Here is a 22296-nt window from a genome sequence, read left to right on the forward strand (position 1 = left end):
CCTATCATAGGGTAGCAGCAAAGTTTCCACTCTCTTCTTTACCCAATCGGTGTAATCGGGCATTGCAATGGCAAACTTCTTCCCTAAGACGGATCCATCCTTCACTCCCACATCTCTCCAGGCTTTCCCTATCTGCTCCAACTTAGCAGGGTCATCCTTCTTCTCAAAACAAAAACTTTCGGCCATCTCAGCTTCGAGCGGTCTTTCACTCATAACAAACCCTAGCTGGCGAAGAGAAAGAACTGGATTGTAGTTGATGCAACCTTTGGTCCCTATGAGTGGCACGCTCCGGAATTCACCACAACTTATGATGACGTTACGCACATCCATCCGGTACGACTGCCACCTGATGTCATAGGAAGTGAGCGACATGACCCTCTGAGTCCACTTCAGAGTGCTCTGGGTATCCACAAATGGTCCACTGGCTGGCAGAAGAGACATGAACCATTTGAACAGAAGAGGCAGGCAGCACCTGATGGCTCCTCCCTTACCATGCCTGCTGTGAATGGCATAGTAAGTATCTGCTAGAAGAGTAGGGATTGGATTCCCTCTGATGAAAATGCTGATAGCAGTGAAGTCAATGAAATTTGGCATACTGGGAAATAGGATGATACCATAGATCATGGCAGCTAGCTGAGCGTGAAAAGCTTCCCAATTTCCCTTCTCTGCTTCAACTCTGGCTACCCTCAACAGAAACTTCAAAGGCAGACCTACTACTTCCCCACAGGGCTTCCAATTCTCACCAACTTCCTCAATACTCAACCGGAGAGCTCTGGCAATCAATCTGAAGCCGACCTCCTTTGGGACGTCCAAGAAGGGAGTCTGATGCTGAATAGGGATACTCAACAGGATAGAGTACTCCTCAAGGGTAGGTGCAAGCTGATAATCCTGGAAAGTGAAGCATCTGAGCTCTGGGTCATAAAACTGAAGTAGTGTCTGCAGAGGCACTGAATCCACTACTGTCTTCAATACTGTCAAGATATCTCCGTACCGCCCAACAAAACTCTTCAGTCGGTCATCTATCACGAGGCTACCCAACTCAACTAGCGGAGTCAACGGCTCACGGTGGAAACTGTAGGAACAGGTCTTCCGCTTCGGCTCGGGGACCGTTGTCATCTCTATCAGTAGACAGACTCTGGAATGTACCTGAGAAATGATATGCATGCAGAGATTAGTTTTTTTTTTTTTTTTTTTTTTTTTTTTTTTTTGATGATTTTTTTTGATTTTTTTTTTCAATGCGTTTCTTTTGAAAAATAAATATGCTATGATGCACATGATGCAGACTGGACTGGCTGGTTGTGCAAACTCTGATACTAGGTCGAAGCTTCAGTCAAAATCGGAACATAAATCCCACTTAAGGTTAACTGAACACTGTCTGAACACAAAGTCACCATCAGAACCAAGTCACCAACAGAACCGAGTCACCAACGGTACCTGTAATGAAATAACCCTTCCCCACTCACGGGTGTAGTCTAGGCCAGGGTAAAGCTGAGAGAAACGCAGCATAAATAACCTTTCGCAGAAATACTATCATATACACACCCGAAGTATGTAACGACAGTATCCCACCAGGGTCTGAACTGCTCGTGATATCAATGTTCCGCTAAGTGGCGCCATACCACCCGCTTCCCATGAATCACTCTATTCCTAATCATCCTAGATTTTCACTCATGGTCTGGGTATTGGACCTTTTACCTCAACTGACTCCCCCCCACACAGAGAAAAACAGACAGCCAGCCAGTAATGAATAATGAATATGAATGCAAACATCAATGCATACAATCAATGCAAACAATAAATGTACATATATACAATGAATGCAATAAAATACAACAAGCAGAAAGCAACCAAAACCCTAATCCTAGAGAGCGCTAGGAGAGACTCGCTTAGGGAAGATGGACCAGCACAGGTCAACTTCTCTATATCCCCAGCAGAGTCGCCAGCTGTCGCATCGCGCGAAAAACCGGCGGGAAAAGAAAGAACAACAGAGCCGCCACCGTGCGTTATTTATCCCAAAAGAGGGAAAGGAAACGCTCAGAGTAAACCTAGGAAAAGACATGGTCTCGCGACCAAAGAGTATGGGTTCGGGAGTCGGTTATGCGAAGGGAAGGTATTAGCACCCCTACGCATCCGTAGTACTCTACGGGATCCACGCACAAAAGGAAGGAAAAATGGTTGCTAAACACTGCTCAAAACACACTCACACACTGGCTGAAAGAAACGAAAGAGACTGACTGAAACTGAACTCGGCAGGATGTCGCATCCTGGGCCTACTTAGTCTATCAGGCATAGACATCAGAGTCGAAGTAGTTCGAACTGGGGAACGACACATGCTCGCTAGGATATCGCATCCTATGCATACGTATCTTCTCGGACGAGAGAAGAATCAGAGCATTCGTAGCTCGGCTGACACGCACACAAACAAACACAGGCAAAGGCAAACGTGGAGCCTGAATGCCAATCGTTGGACTTACATCAACATCCGAACCAAAACGCACTCAAGAAGGCAAACCTGGAGCCTGAATGCCAATCACTGGGCTTACATCAGCATCCGAACCAAACACACGCACACTGGAACCTAACTGCCACTCGATGGACTTACATCAGCTTCCAAGCACACAACAACACGACAAGTTAATAGGGAGTCGGGGACTCGAGCCTATAACTGTCAAGCACACACTCAAACAAACAGACAACAAGTTGCTAAGGAGTCAGGCACTCGAGCCTAGCAACTGTCAGACAACACACACAAAAAAAGAAAAAGGGCGCCCGGAGAGATCAGCTCAATCTCCTGCCTACATACTTCATCTGGTATGAAGATCAGGGCGATGTAGTTCCCCTACAGAGGGATAAAGGACTAGCCTAACCAGATAACAGAGGGAGACACAACTAGGGAGACTACGACTCGAGCCTAGATGTTATCATGCAAATCATCCCTAAGTTAAGGTTTCTAGCTAACTGGCACAGGGAGCCAGCCTATCCTAAGCATGGCTCGCACAGGAAGCAAGCCACACACACTTAACTTGCACAGGAAGCAAGCCAAGCAAAACCTAACTTGCACAGGAAGCAAGTCTAAACTAACCCTAACTTGCACAGGAAGCAAGTCAAACAATCCTAGCTTGCACAGGAAGCAAGTCAAACAATCCTAACTTGCACAGGAAGCAAGTCAAACAATCCTACAAGCACAGATAGCACACACTATACACAAGCAAGTGGCTCAAACAAGGGTTAGGTTTTAGTCGAGGGGTCATATCAACTTCAACAAACAAACCTCTGGAACTGGGTGAAAGTTGCTCTTAACCTTGCCATTGCGGGGCTAAGGTGAAGCAGATGAAAGGAGATGAGGGGTGTGCCTCATTGCTTCTATCCCTGGCCTGGGAGAGCTTAAGACAAGAATGTGTGGGTTCAGAAAGTGGGAACCCTTCTACACATTTAAGACTGACTCAACTGTACAATTGTACAAGATCTTGGGTTTGTATCTGTAATGCATCAACACAGTGGTGTGAGCAAAGCAGATGACACACTGAATAGCAGGGGATAGGTTGCATATCCCTTGGGTTCTGCCAATTGCCTCTTCACTTAGGAGGTCTTTGACTCTATGCAAGGACAAAAGTAAACATCCACAAACATTGCCTCTTAAGGAGGACTTCAGACAGTTGCCTGGCCAAGTAACCAGCCAGGTCTTCCAGACTACATGAAGATGAGAAATCATACCTCAATGCAAATTGCTTATACAAGCAAAGCAAAGCAAAGTTCACAAGGAACTAAAAGCAACTAAAGTACCTGAAATCAGTCAGACAACATTAGTACACAAGTCAAAGTTAAATCAAAATGAAACCAAGGTCAACAGTCAACACAAGCAGATAAAATGTGCAATGCACAAAGCTCAAGGCATGTGAGCCAAGCCACCTACAAAACAAACAAGTTAATCAATGATATCCAAGCAAGCTCAATCAAAAAGAATTGGTCTCATTGGTCATTTGTTGGTCATCCTGAAAACATAAGCTCAAAGGTGAGTAACAGGACCACTAGGACAAGCCTAGGGTCAAAAGTGAATGAAAAAGTCAAAACAGCAAACAATGTCCAATCAAAATCAAGTTCAAACATTTAAGAAACAAGCCCAATTGGTTTCACATTCATATCAATCATCATCATCATTTCATGAACAATTTAGGTCAAAGTATAGCAAACAGAAGCTCATAGGAGTCAACAGCAAGACTTAACTCAAAAGTCAACTCAAACATTTCCAAAAATCACCAAATAAATCATGATCACTCCTAACACATAGCATGGTATGCATGTCAAATTTCATCACATTTGGACAAGTGGAAGGCAGTCAATGAAAATCAGAAAGTCAAAGCACATTTGAACATGCTCAAAGAAGTCAACCAAACATGCATCAACTTAGAAAATTCATAAGTCAGAGATGGTGTATGATAAATGAATGGGACCAAAACCATGGCAAAGATGAGGATGTCTAGTTATCTCATGTAAAATTTCATGTCCATCCAATAAAGTATGAGAATTTCACAAATGAAATGGGAGCATGTATCACACAAGGTCAACAATTGACTGGGCAGGGGAGAAAATCTCAAACAATTAGGAAATGCCACAAATAATCCCAAGAAAATTCACATGTAAACTAGACATACAAGAGTACATTCATGCAAAAATTTGGATCAATTGGAGGTCAAGAAGCATGGTAATGAAAATCATGAAGTTGGACATCAATGGTGTGACACAAATTGTCACACCTTAATTCAAAAATTCATAACTCACAAACCAGCAATGATAAATTCACAAACTCTACACCAAAATCACCATGAGTGTGTCTAGTTTAAGCACAAAAAATTTGGGGGCCATTGGATAAAGTATCACCATTTCACAAATGTTTTGGCAAAGTGTACAAAATTTGGTCACATGTCACAAACCCTAAGGCCATTTAAAAACCACTCATCCAAAAATTCTGGAAAAATAATGATAAAAAAGTAGAGATCATGATGAACACAACACAAAAAATCCCATTCAAATTGGATTAAAATTGAAGCATTTATGATTTTTGCAAGATTGGTGATTAAAATGTGAAATTAGCAAGGATGGCATTTTTGTAATTCCCTGGGTCACTTATCTAAACACAGTCGTTTTGGCCATTAAAAGGAAATGTTTTCATTGGTTGGTGAGGAAAGCCATGCCATGCACGTGGAAATGATGAAGAAAATCTGGGAAAGGCATTTGGTAATTAGGGTTTCAGCATCTTCATCCCTCTTTCAATCGAATTTTACAAACTTTCCCAAAAATTAAAATTGATTATACCCAAATGACCAGCAAGCAATGACAAACATGAATCCACCATTGATTTCCATTAAAACACCATACAAGCCAAGAATCGAGCAAAGTAAATAAGCATCATCAAACTTCCAAACAGCATAACTCCACACATACTTAACCATTTTCAAAAATAAAGACATCACTAAACTCAGCATTGAAAGACCTTTTGAAAGCATGTAATAATTAAACAAAAAGGGGGGGTCGAATCCATACCAAAAATTGAAGCAGAATGAGAAACAGTGTGGTTTTGGCGTTTTAATGGTGAGACAGATGAAGCAAGGCCTTCCAAGTGTTGATTGGTTGAAGAGCTTTGGCTTGTGGATGCTTGGAATGAGCTCAAACAATTTCTGCCATGGATGATGTCCTTTCAAAGCAGCAGTGGAAAAGGAGTTTACAGATGAAGGATGATGCTTGCCATGAGTCTAAGATGATGCTTGGATGGTGAGAACACACTACAAGGCTGGGTTCTTTTGGAGGTTCTTGGACAGCTTTTGGAAATGCATAAAATGAAGGTTTTTAGGATGAGTGATGAATGAATCCTGGTTTGATGTGTTTGATGGTGGCAGCTAATGATTTCCTATGATGAAATGGATAGTGAAATAGCAGTGCCAGGTTTTGTTTCTTTTTGGAAGTTTGACAGGTAATGCTAAATGCCAAAGCAAGATGAATGAGTGATTTCTGTCTTCTCATGTGTCATGGCTGCTGCTAGTTGGTTTCATTTTTTGACAGAAAAATGATGAGGAGATATTGTGTTAAGCAAGGCAGGTTCAGTTCATCATGAGCAAGAGATGAAGCTTGAGAGAAATGAGTGTGAGCAAGGGTTTCTGCTGTTGGATGGTTGGCTGCAGCTGGTTTCTTTGACAGCAAAATGGTGGAAAATATTGCCTCAAGCCAAGGCCAGGTCTGGTTCCTTTTGTGTTTGGACTGAGTTTTTAAAAATGCAAGTAAGAGGGATTTTTTTTAGTGAGTGAATGATGGTTTTTCTGCCTTGGCCAAAATGGTTTGTGTGGCTGCCATTGAATTTCAAAATGACAGAAGAATGATGCATAAGGTCTGCTGTTTGGTATTGTTTGCCATGCTTTCTCTTGACAGTTTGACAGGTTTTCTAAAGAATGGTCAAAAGTGATTTTTAGCATGAATGAATTTCTGTTGGTTTTGCCTGCTATTGCTGACTTCTCATGACAGAAAAAATGATATTTAATTCTGCTATGTGATGGTACAAAGTATGGTTTATGGAAGTATGGGTGGAGTTGTTGCAAATTGTACCTTTTTCCAAGTTTCAAGCAAGCAGGGCATGGCCTTTTTTTCTGTTGGTTTTTTAGGCTGCAAATGAGGTTTTAAATGACAGAAAATGATCTTCCAATTTTCTGTTTTCATAGTACAAGGCATGGTTCATGAAATGGTAGGATGGATTTGGTGGGAAATGCACTTTCTTCCCAAAATTCAAGCAAACTAGCATGGGCTGTATGTACTGCATAAAATGACCTTGCAAACATATTTTAAATAACATTTCTGAACATATTCCAATGGCCAAGTGGTAAAAAAATGATTATATCAAAAAGTCAACCCTTGGTCAAACTTGAATTTAAATGAGACAAGTCAAAAAATGCCATTTTGATTGGTGAAGTTTTGGCTCATGAAATTTATATTTTTGGAAAGAGGGGATCAAATGTGACTTGTAGGAAAAAACCCCACCAAAATTGGCCAAATGGTTTGAGAGATATGGCCTTTTGAAGTTCAAGAATTTCTGAAATCGATTCGATCATAACTTGCCAACCACACATGGGAATTGAGAGTTCTTGGACTTTTTGGAAATGGGAGAACAAGATCTTCAACTTTCATGTTGGGAAAAAATTCATTTGAAGCTTGTATCATGATGTAAGTTTGAGGATCAAGACTTTCCATTTTTGGTAAGTTTCAGTTACAGGTCCAGTTTCCATTTTGGGAAATTTCTGATCTGGCTTCAAATTCTTCCATGATGGTGTTTGACATGATACATGAGGACTATTTGGGCATGAATAAGCTCTCTCAAACCAAATTCCATCATCAAATCACTGATTAAATGGACAGTTGACCAACAGTTGACTTTTAGGGTTTCTGACTGATTGTGCATTGACTGATGACTTCTGAACCCTAATTCCTTGAGAACTTGACTTCAAATGATGTCTTAAGTTGTATGGACTCTTGATTATTGATCATGGTGCCCAAATTCCACAAGAATGGCCACCATCCACTGCTTTGCCTGACTGTTGACTGTCTTTGACTTTCTAGGGTTTTTGACTGTCTGTGTATGAACCGATGACTTCTGAACATCCAATCCTTGAACAAAACACTTCAAATGGACCTCCAAGTCATGTGAACTTGTTGGACAAACCCTAGGGCCTTGGCTCCTTGAGAATTGTGCTTGCTTGCTTGACTGACTGATCTCCTGACCAGTTTGACCTAATTTCTTGATTGGCTTGTACTTGAGGCAAAAGAGGCAATGCAATGCTATGCAATGGACCATGATATGCTATGACCTAATATGAAATGGTATGTACAATGATAGGTGCAAATTTGAGGTGCTACAGACAAAACCATTTATCGATGGTTAACAAGCGGCTGATGTTTACCGACATCGAACAATGATGTTTACCGACACCAAGGAAAGAATACACACGGGTGTTGACAGAACGATTTTTTTGTAGACACCATGAGAGGCATGCCATTTATTGATGGCCAACGATTGGAATTCGACGTTTACCGACATCGAAAGATGATGTTCGCCGACATCAAAGAAAAGCACAGACATTTACGGGGATCAACACGACACTTACCGGTATCGCAAGGATGATATTTACATATGTCAAAATAAGGCAGACACTTACCGGTGACTGACTCGAAAGAGAATCAAGCTTTCCTTTCACGGACTGGTGAGAAAATAAATCTCACTGGGATTATCAATTCTGAATGTTGCCAAGAGCAACTGCTGCAAATGTGCTACACTGATGTTGAAAAATGATTTGTCTCTTCCAGAGATATGATCCAATCTGGTTTAATACATGTATGCATATGTTTGAGTTTTCCATGGCGTAATGCTCCATACTGAATGGAAATGCCACGTGATTTGAGAATGCGAATGCAAATGATGATTACTACATGCAAGATGCAAAGGGAGGAAAACTCCTGCTGGGAAAGCAAATGATCACTTTACTGAGCACACAATTTCTGATTCGATCTTCCAACTCTGTGGGGACATACAACAATTCTGATGAGGATACTTACTGATCTGACATTCTCGGAACGGTAGAGAAAACAACTCAACTGGGGAGTCACTTGTTGGGAAAACACCAACCTCTCGACCATGTTGGGGAAACAAATTCTGAACTCGGCTTAGACGACCCAACTTCTTACACGACTGGACATCGTTGAAACAACAGGGTCTTCTTTCGAACAAACTTTGGCTTATCTGCTTTAGCCATCAATCAAAGATAGTAACCTGCAAAACGGCAAGACAGTAGAATAAAAAAACAAGAGAGCAATTTGACTGAATAGCGACTTTTATTGATTGAAAATGGCCTATAAAGGCAAATACATCAGGAAGCAATTCCTAGTAAGAGGTAATTGCGCCAAAAGAGAAAATAAACTATCCTAATGGCAATGTGAACACGGCATTCCACTATTTTCTAATTCTGTTATGACTCATAGATCTTCACTTTCCCCCAAATTCTTTGCTTTCTGAGAAGAGTGATTGGACCGATCATATCCTTCGAGATGGTAGACACTGAAACACGATGAAGTACAGATAACTCAGACTGTAGTCTTCGCTTTAATCCCTCTTTTGCCTGGACCGCCTTTTCAGGTTTTCAATCCACTGGGATACCCATTTTTGCCTAAGCCGCCTTTACAGGTTTTCGACTTACCGGGTGTACATATTATTTTTATTCTTTATCCCTAACTTTTGCCCGAACCTTTTTCTTTTTTTTTCTTGGTTCGCCGGGATGCCCTTTTTTGCCTGGACTTTCTTTTTTTTTGTCCAGTGGGTCAGTTTATGCGAAGTATTTTTTGACTACATCTGAATTCACAGGAGACGGAAAATCTTCACCATCCATAGTTGTAAGCATCAAGGCTCCACCAGAAAATACCTTTTTAACAACATATGGACCTTCATAATTCGGAGTCCACTTGCCCCTGTTATCTGTACCGGGAGGAAGGATCCTCTTCAAAACTAAGTCACCTATCTGATAGCTTCGAGGACGCACTTTCTGATCAAAGGCCTTCTTCATCCTTCTCTGATATAGTTGTCCATGGCACACAGCTGCTAATCGCTTTTCCTCAATTAAATTTAACTCATCAAACCTGGCTTGAACCCACTCAGCCTCGTCAAGTTTTACATCCATCATCACCCTCAAAGAAGGGATTTCAACTTCTACTGGCAAGACTGCCTCCATGCCATACACAAGTGAAAATGGAGTTGCCCCGGTTGATGTACGCACTGAGGTACGATACCCATGCAAAGCGAAAGGCAACATCTCATGCCAATCCTTGTACGTCACAACCATCTTTTGCACAATCTTCTTAATGTTCTTGTTTGCCGCTTCTACAACACCATTCATCTTTGGTCTGTAAGGAGAAGAATTGTGGTGTTCGATCTTAAAGTCTCTGCAAAGCTCTTTCATCATCTTGTTATTGAGATTCGAACCATTATCAGTGATGATTCTCTCAGGAACCTTATAACGACAGATAATTTCTTTCTTAATGAATCGAGCAACCACTTGTCTGGTAACATTGGCATAGGAAGCTGCTTCCACCCACTTGGTAAAGTAATCAATCGCGACTAGGATGAAGCGATGTCCATTAGAAGCAGTAGGTTCAATCTTTCCAATCATATCGATGCCCCACATCGCGAATGGCCAAGGAGAATTCATAATATTCAGAGGGTTTGGTGGTACATGCACTTTGTCTGCATAGATCTGACATTTGTGGCACTTCCGAGCGTATTTGAAACAATCAGATTCCATGGTTATCCAGTAATAACCGGCTCTTAACAACTTCTTGGCCATTGCATGACCACCAACATGGGTACCGAAAGACCCCTCGTGTACTTCCTGCATTAACATGTCTGCTTCGTGTCTAACCGCATCTGAGCAGAACCATGTCAAAGTTCCTCTTGTACAACACATCATCCTTGTTCAAGTAAAAGCTTCCAGCTAGCCTTCTCAGTGTCTTCTTGTCATTCTTTGACGCTCCTTCAGGATACTCTTGGCTTTTGAGGAAATTCTTAATATCATAAAACCACGGCTTCTCATCAATAACAGACTCGGCTGCAAACACATATGCAGGCCTCTCGAGTCGATTCACAGCAACGTCTGGCACATGATTCTGTCAATGAACTTTAATCATGGAAGACAATGTGGCTAAGGCATCAACCATTTGATTTTCATCTCGGGGTACATGATACAACTTTACTGTCTTGAAGAAAGTCAGGATCCTTCTGGTGTAATCTCTATAAGGAATCAAATGCGGCTGATGAGTATTCCAGTCTCCATTGACTTGGTTAATCACTAGAGCAGAATCTCCATAAATGTCCATAGTTTTGATCCTTAGATCGATGGCTTCCTCAATCCCCATGATACAGGCCTCGTACTCAGCTTCGTTGTTGGTTACTTCAAAAGTCAATTTGGCAGAAAAAGGTATGTGTGCACCTTTAGGATTAATGAGTACTGCCCCAACACCATTTCCATTCACATTTACCGCCCCATCAAACATCAGTGTCCACTTGTCATCGGGATCCGGTCCTTCCTCGACAAGAGGCTCTTCACAATCTTTCATCTTTAAGTACATGATATCTTCATCGGGGAATTCAAACATCATCGGCTGATAGTCATCAATTGGTTGCTCGGCAAGGTAATCAGACAGAATACTACCCTTGATGGCCTTTTGCAACGTGTACTGGATATCATACTCTGTCAAAATCATCTGCCAACGAGCCACTCGTCCTGTAAGAGCCGGATTTTCAAAGATATACTTTACTGGGTCCATCTTAGAAATCAACAAGGTAGTATGGTTCAACATATACTGTCTTAGTCAGCGAGCAGCCCATGCCAAAACGCAGCAAGTTTTCTCGAGCAGCGAATATCTTGTTTCACAGTCGATAAACTTTTTGCTAAGGTAGTATATTGCATGCTCTTTTCGACCAGACTCGTCATGCTGTCCCAATACACACCCCATCGAATTCTCTGTTACTGAAAGGTACATTATCAGAGGCCTCCCAGGAACTGGAGGTATAAGAATTGGAGGTTTCTGCAAATATTATTTTATCTTATCAAAAGCTTTTTGACAATCATTGTTCCACCTGATTGCTTGATCTTTTCTTAGCAATTTAAATATCGGTTCGCACGTAGCTGTTAGATGAGATATGAACCGTGCAATGTAGTTCAGCCTCCCTAAAAAACCACGAACCTACTTTTCCGTTCTTGGTTCAGGCATTTCTTGAATAGCTTTTACTTTCGCTGGATCAACCTCAATCCCTTTCTCACTGACAATGAAACCTAACAGCTTTCCAGATCTCACTCCAAATGTACACTTGTTTGGATTCAGCCTCAGTTTGAACTTTCTCAATCTTTCAAACAACTTTTGCAAGTTTACCAAGTGCTCCTCTTCTGTCTGAGACTTCGCAATCATATCATCCACGTACACTTCAATTTCTTTGTCCATCATGTCATGAAAGAGAGTCGTCATAGCTCTTTGGTAGGTAGCACCGGCGTTCTTCAACCCAAATGGCATTACCTTATAACAGAACGTGCCCCAAGGTGTAATCAATGTCGTCTTCTCCATGTCTTCTGGCGCCATCTTGATCTGATTATAGCCAGAAAATCCATCCATGAAAGAGAAAACCGAGGACTGAGCAGTGTTATCGACCAATACATCAATGTGAGGTAATGGGAAGTCATCTTTCGGACTGGCTCTGTTTAAATCTTGGTAATCGACACACATCCTGACTTTACCATCCTTCTTCGGCACGGGTACGATGTTGGCCACCCAAGGGGGATAATTGGTAACTGCTAAAAAGCCTGCATCCAACTGTTTCTGAACCTCCTCTTTGATCTTGACAGCCATATCAGGACTAGTTCTGCGAAGCTTCTGCTTTACCGAAGGACAATCTTCTCTGAGAGGTAGCCTGTGCACCACAATATCTGTATCCAAACCAGGCATATCTTGATACGACCATGCGAATATGTCCACATATTCTTGCAGCATTTCAATCAGCCCTCTCTTGACCTTTTCCTCTAAAGCAGCCCCTATCTTGATCTTTTTCTTTGCGTCCTCAGTACCAAGGTTAATGACTTCCAACTCTTCCTGATGAGGTTGAATGACCCTTTCCTCCTGTTTCAATAGTCTGGCCAATTCTTTGGGGAGTTCACAATCTTCTTCACTCTCCTCTTCGGCTTGGTAAATGGGATTATCGAAGTCGTACTGAGCCATAACAAAACTGTTTTTAATGGAATCTGCAAGATCAATTCTGCACGAACGATGTTTCATGCTTTATTTTAGAAAAGAGTTCAAGGAAGTCACAAAAAAACACTGCCAATTTTATTGTTTTGAAAATGAAAGTAATAAAAACAGAAAGACAGTGAACACAAATTTGATTGCAAAACGTCCTTTATTGATGATAATCATTGAAAATTTAAAACATGATGTGGCCCTACAATGAACCACTACGCCTTGGGTAGAGCGTAGGGCTTTCATGCAAAATGAAAAACAGAAGAAAATTACTCTATCTGAAGAGTAACTTGGACTATTTCTTCAACAGTCCAGTTGTTGATCTTCTCCCCTGGAGCACACGGGCGCACCCAATTATCCATATCACAATCACTGTCACCATCTTCATTGTTTGTTGCAAAGACATCCCCGTGATTCATCAATCCAGCACTAGTGAAAGTACACGGCCCTTTCTGATTCTGGACACCCTGCTCTGATGATTGAAAAGGCTGATAACCAATGCCAAACATGTCTTCTTTTACGGGCACATCAATCACCTTGCCCCAGCCTTCCGCGTTACCTGAATGAATGAACTCTAGAGCTTGTTTATAGGACGCAATCGAGGTACCTGATTTCTTCTGTTCAACAAAAGCCACCTTCTCAATACTGACAGTCTCAAAAGCTTGACATAGAGTTTCATGGATTTCGCCATCCATCTCCACATATTTGAAGGAGGATAAATGGCTCACAAAGATGTCCTCTTCGCCACACACGGTCACAACTTGACCATCCCACACATATTTTAGCTTTTGGTGGAGAGTCGAAGAAACTGCTCCGGCTCCATGTATCCAGGGACGCCCCAACAGACAACTATATGCTGGTTGAATATCCATCACATAGAAGACAATATTAAACACTTCCGGGCCGATCTTCACAGGCAACGTGACTTCACAAAAAACCGATCGCTTGGATCCATCAAAAGCACGAACAACAAGATCACTTGGTGTGAGAACAACCCCTTCGGCATCAAGCTTACTCAGAGCCTTTTTGGGCAACACATTCAAAGAAGAACCGGTATCCACCAAAACATGCGACAAAACAGCGCCTTTGCATTCCATCGTGATATGCAGAGCTCTATTGTGATTGCGACCCTCTGGTGTCAAGTCTAGATCCGTGAATCCCAAACCATGTCTCGTGTTAACATTTGCAATAACACCTTCAAGCTGGTTAACAGAAATCTCTTGAGGCACATAAGCCATATTCAACATTTTCAACAGGGCGTTACGATGTGCCTCAGAACACATCAACAGAGAGTGAATAGAGATTTTTGATGGTGTCTAGTTCAACTGATCCACGATCTTGTAATCACTCTTCTTGATAATTCTCATAAATTCCTCCACGTCCTCCTCAAAAGAACCCTCGGGCACTTCCTTTCGCACTGGTTCTTCTTCAACTACAGCTTATTTTCCTTTTGTTCTAGCAAGAGCCTCATCATTGTTATCCTTCGGAACTTGTGGTGCAAACAAACGACCACTTCTCGTAAATCCTCCGGGTCCTCCCACATTACCCACAGCCGAACCAACTGTTACTGGAGTCTTATTTGACGAACCAATCGTCATTGGAGTATGATTTACTGATCTGGTCTGATTCTCTGGTCTTCTATTTCTGCAAAAAGCATTGTCATATTGCCACGAAATTGCTCTACTATTCTAAAAAAGTCTTCCACTAGAAGCAGCAATGGTGGTAGGAGTACTGATAATTACTGGAGCATTAATAATCACGGGAACACCAGCAGTCACCAGAGCAGATATGGTCACGGGCGCAACTACGGTCACAGGAGTACCAATAGTCACAGGCGCACTAATAGTTCTTGGAGCACGTACAGGACCTTCTGACGGTGTAAAGTAAATGGTAACAGTCGATACCTCTTCACGGTCTTTCACTACTCGATCAAACTGTAAACAAACCTTCATTCATCAATTCCTGGATACCTTCTTTCAATTTCACACAGCCGTTTTCATGATTACCACAATCTGAACAATTCTTGTCACATCCCGGGAATACTCCCCCTCTAAGCAGGCGTTCCTTCACAACAAACAACAAAGTCTGAACATCATTAATATCGACTACCAAGTTCAAATTTTCTCCATCTTCCACACCATTTACTCTAGGCCCTCCATGCTGAGGCATAGGATTATTCACCACATTTGGAGTAGGAGCAAAGTTAATCGTCTTGGCATCAATCAAATCTTTAACTTTATGGTGAAAAGCCCGACAATTCTCGATGTGGTGCCCTGGCGCACCAGAATGAAAATCACAACGGACATTAGCATCATAACCAGCGGGAATCCTTGTTAATGGAGCCATAGTGCGAAGTTTAACAAACTTTAACCTGAGCAGTTCAGGGAGTAATTCAGCATAAGCCATTGGCAACGGATCAAAATGACGATCTGGTATTCTTTATCTTGGTTGGAATTGGCGTTGTTGTTGTTGTTGTGGTTGTCCTCTTTGTTGTTGTTGAGGTTGGGTTGCTGGAATAGTCACAGCAGCAGCTTGACGGTATTGTTGTCCTCTGTTTCCATTTCTCTGGTTATGTATAGCATTTGTCTCACCCTCTCTCCTTCTGGGTGCCCCTGAAAATGGTTTCTTAGCACTTGAAGAACTTGAAGAACCAGGGTCTTGGATTTTCCCCGCTTTGATAAGACTTTCAGTTCTTTCTCCACAAATCACAACATTCGAAAAACTACCAAATGGGCAACTTCCCATACGATCCATGAATACACCTTATAGGGTTCCAATGAACATATCAGTCAATTCTCTCTCCAACATCGGAGGTTGTACTCTCGCAGCTAGTTCACGCCACCTCTGGGCGTATTCCTTGAAACTCTCACCGGTCTTTTGAAACAAACTCTGCAACTGGGTTCTGCTCGGAGCCATGTCCATGTTATGCTTGTACTGCCTCAGAAAAGCTTCACCTAACTCTCTCCAGCTTCTGACAGATTCTTTTTTCAAGTCCATGTACCAATCCAAAGATGCTCCAGACAAGCTGTCTTGGAAAAAGTACATCCACATTTTTTCATCATCAGTATAAGCGGATATCTTCCGGTAGTAAGCTTGCACATGAGTTCGGGGACAAGAAGTGCCATTGTACTTGTCGAAAGATGGCGCTTTGAACTTGTACGGGATCCTCAACCCATCAACTAAACCCATGTTAGTAACATCAAAGCCCAAAGAATTCTAGCACTCCATGGCGCGAATCTTTTCAGCAAGGGCATCAACCTTTCTATCTCTCTCTTCCGCCTTTCCAAATTCATCATCATCATTGAGAATAGTGAACATGTCTTCTTGCTTGTCAACCAAATGAGAAGGATGGTGAAGTGGAGCATGTGCCGCTCGAGCATTAGCAGCCTCTGTAATGATGGGTTGTCCATTGATTCTAATACCATGCAGTTCGTCACCAGTAGCATAGTTGTTGACAGGGCTGGTAACAACAGCGGTGTTGTTGACAGGGGTTCCTTCTGGCGGATTCTGACCGATAGGGGGAATCACAGTTTCTTGTCTCTGAACCAAGGCTCGGAGTTCCTCTTGCCCTTGCACTACCCCTTGCATCATACTCATGAATTGGGCCATGTTAGTCCTCATCTCTGCTAGATCTACTTGAAATTGATCCATGATCTTCTGTTGATTTTGCCTTGTTGCGTAACGGTGCGGACGATACTCAGCAATCCTGCCTGAAACGGGAACAAGAATGAGAAATCCTCTTCAAGAACACCTATAATGATGCAAGAATGATATGTGTATGATGCGTATGCTATGTTTTATCATTTCTCAGGTATTCAAGAGTCTCATCCACCTTTGAAAAATGGCAACCTGCACCCGTAAGTGGAACATAAACAACAAAGAAGCAACATACACTGGACGGCAAGCAAAAGTGAAACATCAATAATCTCATCCATAGACATAAGAAATAAGGTTCATACAAACATAGTTCAAGCGAAGATTCAGTTCATCAGTGTAGAACAACGAATCCCATCCAACAATCCTGGAGGTGATTCTCAAAATAAACAACAAGACAAACTAGGGAAGTCGTCCTTCAGGAATGAGAGTCTTCAAATACTGGCACTGATCCATCAATCGGTCACACTCTGAACACTCAGGTAGAGAGGTGAGCTTCTCTTTCAGTTGCACCCTGAGTACAACAACTTCCTCTCGGAAATGAGAAGCACGAATGTCACTTCCTCTGAGCTGGCTCTCTGATGCATGCCTCAGATCTACCTCTTTCTTCAACTAAGTATCTTTGTCCTTAAGTTGTCTTTCCAAGTCTCGTATCTTCTTTTTGTAATTGGCTTCCGCTTTTCGTAATCTCAAGCGTTCATGGTGTTCTTCATCCAACATTGTTTCTATCTCATCATAGGACCTCTTTTTGTTTCTTGATATACTAGCACTTTCACCTTGCACTCCTTTGAGTTTATGAGCCAAATTCAGCCTATCAGCTTTTGCTTTGTAAAGCTCCATTTGGATCTCTTGTTCATTTTCTTTCAACTGGCGATTCTCCATCAAGGCTTGTTTGTAATACTCAGCAGGCACACTCTCAGAAAGGATCAAAGGCGGTTGCTCCTGTAATGGTTCCATCCGGTCATATGGTAGAAACAAAGTCCCAACTCTTTCCTTGACCCACTCAGTGTAAGCAGGCATAGCAATTGCAAACTTCCTCCCTAAAATAGATCCATCTTTTATACCAATATTCTCCCAAGCTTTTCCCACTTGCTCCAATATTGCTGGATCGCTACGTTTCTCAAAGTACACATTTTCAGCTATCTCGACATCTTGCGGCCTTTCATTCATGACAAAGCCCAACTGACGGAGAGAAAGAATCGGGTTGTAGTTGATGCAACCCCTAGTTCCTATGAGTGGAACATTGCGAAACTCTCCACAACTCATAATGACGTTGCGCACATTAATCCTATAAGCTTGCCACTTGATATCATAAGTTGTAAGCGACATGATCCTCTGAGTCCATTTGTGAGTATTATGAGTATCCACAAACGGTCCATTGGTTGGTAGAAAAGACAAGAACCACTTAAGTAGCAACGGGAGACAACACCTGATAGCTCCACACTTACCATGCCTGCTGTGTATCGCGTAATAGGCGTCAGCTAACAAGGTAGGCACCGGGTTTTCTCCAATGAAAATAGTGATTGCTGCCAGGTCCCCGAAACTAGGCATACTAGGGAACAGAATAAGTCCATAAATCATGACAGCCAACTGAGTGTTGAAAGCTACCCAATTTCCTTTCTTTGCTTCTTCCTTAGCCATCCTTACCAAGAACTTCAAGGATAAGCCCACAACATCACCACTTGGTTTCCAATTATAGCTCACTTCCTTGATGCTCAAGTAAAGAGCCTTGGCGACAACTTTGAAATCCACCTCCTTTGGCACATCCAGGAAAGGTACTCGATTTTTGATTCGGACATTCATAAGGATGGAATACTCTTCAAGAGTGGGCGCTAACTGGTAGTCCTAAAAAGTAAAGCAACGAAGCTCCGGATCATAGAACTGCAAGAGACTCTGCAGAGGTACCAGATCAACCACCATCTTCAACAATGCCAAGATATCCCCATACTGATAATCAAAAACTTTCTGATTACGGCCGGTCACGAGATTACCCAATTCTTCCAAAGATGTCAATGGCTCACGGTAAAAGCTATAGGTGCAAGTCTTCCTCTTCAACTCTGGAATGGCAGCCATCTCTCGGTGTGAACAGACTCCTGAATAAACCTAAAAAATGATATGCATATGCGGGTTAAAATTTTTTTTTATGCATTATTTTTTGAAAATAAACATGCTATGATGCAAAATGATGAAACAATGGTTGGTTGGCTGTGTATCACGAGGCACAGGATCAGAACTTCAACATGAATTCGGAACCAGGAACCATAGAAAAGTTCAGAACCAACGGTCACCAACAAGAACCGAACAAAAGTTACCGACAGGACACGGTCACCAACAGAACAAGTCACCATCAGAACAAGTCACCATCAGTACCTGTAAATGATTCATTCCCGCCCCACTCACGGGTGTAATCTAGGCCAGGGTAAGGTTAAGAGAAACGCAGGATAAAACAATCCTTTCAAGAATATCATCATATTGTCGCAACCTGAAAAATGAAATGCGAAAAAAACAACCGGCGAAGAAAGACAGGAGAGTCGCCATCGTGCGTTATTTATCCCAAAGGAGGGAAAGGAAACGCTCGAAGTAAACTTGGAAAAAGGAAAGGATAAGACAGGGTCTCGCAACCAAATCTTGGGTTCGGGAGTCGATTATGCGAAGGGAAGGTATTAGCACCCCTACGCATCCGTAGTACTCTACGGGATCCACTTTTGTAGTTCTTGTCTAAAGGGTGTGGGTTTATCTTGTGCTGTTTATTGAAAAAGGGGGTCAAAAGAAAATGACTCGCACGGATGTCGCATCCACTGCATACGTATCTCATATGAATATGAGAATCAGAGTCTTCGTAGCTCGGCTACCTAGGGGTTAAGGGTAATTGTGCTCGCTAAGACATCGCGTCTTATGCCTACGTATCTCATCTGGAATGAGAATCAGAGCAAGCCGTAGTTCGGCTAACTACGGGGTTATGGATTGGGTTTTGGACGAACGACGTTACTACGCAATCTACCGGATGCTCGACCTTTGGAGACTTACTCGCCTGTAGTAGAAAGAGTAAACGTGTTCTTAGGAGAGGAAAAATCAATGAGTTGGTAGGGTTAGGGATGCTGATGCAAAAAGGCAGTCCTTGACGAAGGAACCTGTAAAAAATATATATATATATATAAATACGCAAAAACATTGCCTCCTATCGAGGTCTTCCAGCTAGGAAAGCAGTAAAATGCGGGAAAAATGTAAAAGGTACCACGCGGATAAAGATCCGAAGTAACAGCAATTAGAGGAATGGGAAACCCAGGGATCCTTCCAAGCTAAACACCATCAAAGAAAGTGAGTCAGTACAGGTAATCGGAATAAACCTCCAGGTGGTATCCCACAAATAAAGTGGAACACCAGGCAAGCTATCCCTGCAAGAGTATGTGAACCCTCACAAAAACTAAACAAAAGGGTTAGTGAAACACGATAAGCATTTTTTTCATGGATAACAGTATGGTTTCAGAAACCTCAAACCCTGTGGCATACACTTCAGAAATTAAACGATTAAGCATTCAAGGCATTATTTATACATTCATACATAATTATGAACCCGTGGGCAAAACCTAATGAAATTCATCCATCATACCTCATACATTCAGATGATCCAAATTAAGAGCATAAAGGTAATGGGAATAAGGGCAAACCTGATTTGAGAGCTTGATTGAAATTGAGTTGCACCCGTGAGGTTTACAACACAATCTTTAGGGTTTATGTGAGGCAGAGGTGATTCTGTGCAGTTGAGTTCCCTTCAGGGTTTGGAGGCTGCTCTGAGTTCTCTGTCAGGTTTCTCTCCAGGTTTTGTCCAGGGTTTTGTTCCAAGGAAACCTCAGAGTGTTTTTGCTTCTCTTCTTTTTTCTGTCTGTTTTGTTTCAATGAAACTCTAGTATTTATAGCCTAATATTGGTAGCTTAGTGGGCTTTTGAGAGAGGTCCAAGTCTGAGATTTTTTCTTTTATTTTTTTTTCGTTTTTCGTTTTTTTTTCGTTTTTCGTTTTTTTTTTCGTTTTTTTTATTTTTATTTTTAAATAAAGTTTCTTGGATCTGACTCAGATTGACATGATGAAATGCAATATGAAATGTTAAATGACCTAAAAATGAATGCATGAATGAGGAGGGCAAATTTTGGGGTGTTACAGCTGCCCCTATTCAGTCATCAGCTAACCCGAGCAGGGTGAAAGAGAACAGCTTATCAGACAAACAGGGTGAGCTGTGATTGAATACCAAAGACAGACCGAAAATTTGCGCTCTGAGAACACCACAAAAATGCTGAAATACACCGCGCTGTTTATTTTTCTTCCGATCCTCTGGCTGAATCTGAATCAGTCTTCTGACTTAATCTGGAGTTTCGATCCTCTGGATGAATCTATACTCAATTTAGTCCTCTTGTTGGATGTTAATTTTGATCCTCGGTCTGGATACGGTTTCAATCTTCTGGCTAGATCTTCTTTGATCTTCTGGCTAGATCTTCTTCGATCTTCTGGCTAGATCTCCTTTGTTTCGATTCTCTGGCTGAATCTATTTTCTTTTTTTCTCTGGCTGAATCTACTTTGATCTTCTGGCTAGATCTGAATTGTTTCGATTCTCTGGCTGAATCTATTTCCGGTCTTCGGGCTAGACCTGACTTCGATCTTCTGGCTAGATCTTCTTTGTTTCGATTCTCTGGCTGAATCTATTTTCTTTGATTCTCTGGCTGAATCTACTTCGATCTTCTGGCTAGATCTGAATAGTTTCGATTCTCTGGCTGAATCTATTTCTGGTCTTCGGGCTAGACCTGACTTCGATCTTCTGGCTAGATCTGGATTGACTTGATGATAAATTCCCATCATTAGGATCTCGCATCTGAGGCATGCGCTGGTTGACTCTCTTTCGAAATCTGCGCCCAATCTTCATGTTAGATATGCAGCTTCGAGAATATCCCACTCTTGGGCTTCGTACATATTCTTCAGACTAGAACATGTTGTAACGACTCTTCGATTAGACTTTTTTTTTAAAATGCGATCCGCGGGCTGGATCCTCTTGTAAGTTGATTTTCTGTTGAGCTGTCAATCTATTCCTCCAGCTGGCTTGTTGGGGAAATAACTCTCGTAGTCGATTCTCTGGCTGAATCTTCAAATTGAACCTTAGGCTGACTCTTGGGAAAACGATTCTCAGGCTGAATCTTCAAAAATGACCCTCAGGCTGGATCACTGGAACAACGATTCTCAGGCTGAATCTTCAAAAATGACCCTCAGGCTGGATCACTGGAAAACGATTCTCAGGCTGAATCTTCAAAAATGACCCTCAGGCTGGATCGTTGGAAAACGATTCTCAGGCTGAATCTTCAAAAATGACCCTCAGGCTGGATCGCTGGAAAAATGATTCTCAGGTTGAATCTTCAAAAATGACCCTCAGGCTGGATCGCTGGAAAAATGATTCTCAGGCTGAATCTTCAAAAATGACCCTCAGGCTGGATCCTCTCACACTTGACCCTCTGGCTGGATCTCGTGACTTTGGTTGTAAAGTAATTTTTCAGTCTGCTTTGAAGAACCTGTTTATCAGCTTATGTGTATGTTTGATATGCATGCAAATGCAAATGCAAATGTTATGCATGGTGCAAAAGAAAAAAAGAAATCTGCTTGGGGAAACAACTCTGGCAGGGAGCGGATCGCTGTATCAATCCTTGAATGCTCTGTGGGGAATGATCCGTCTGCCGGGACCGGGGAGCCACCGAAAATAAATCGGCCTTTTTGAAAAGTTGACCTTGCTGGGGAAGCATCAACTATGGAAACTTTTCTTGGCGAGGCTCTGCGAGGAGAGTCTGTGAGGAAAG

This window comes from Lathyrus oleraceus, chromosome 3, assembly GCF_024323335.1.
Source record: "Lathyrus oleraceus cultivar Zhongwan6 chromosome 3, CAAS_Psat_ZW6_1.0, whole genome shotgun sequence".
Taxonomy (NCBI): Eukaryota; Viridiplantae; Streptophyta; class Magnoliopsida; order Fabales; family Fabaceae; genus Lathyrus; species Lathyrus oleraceus.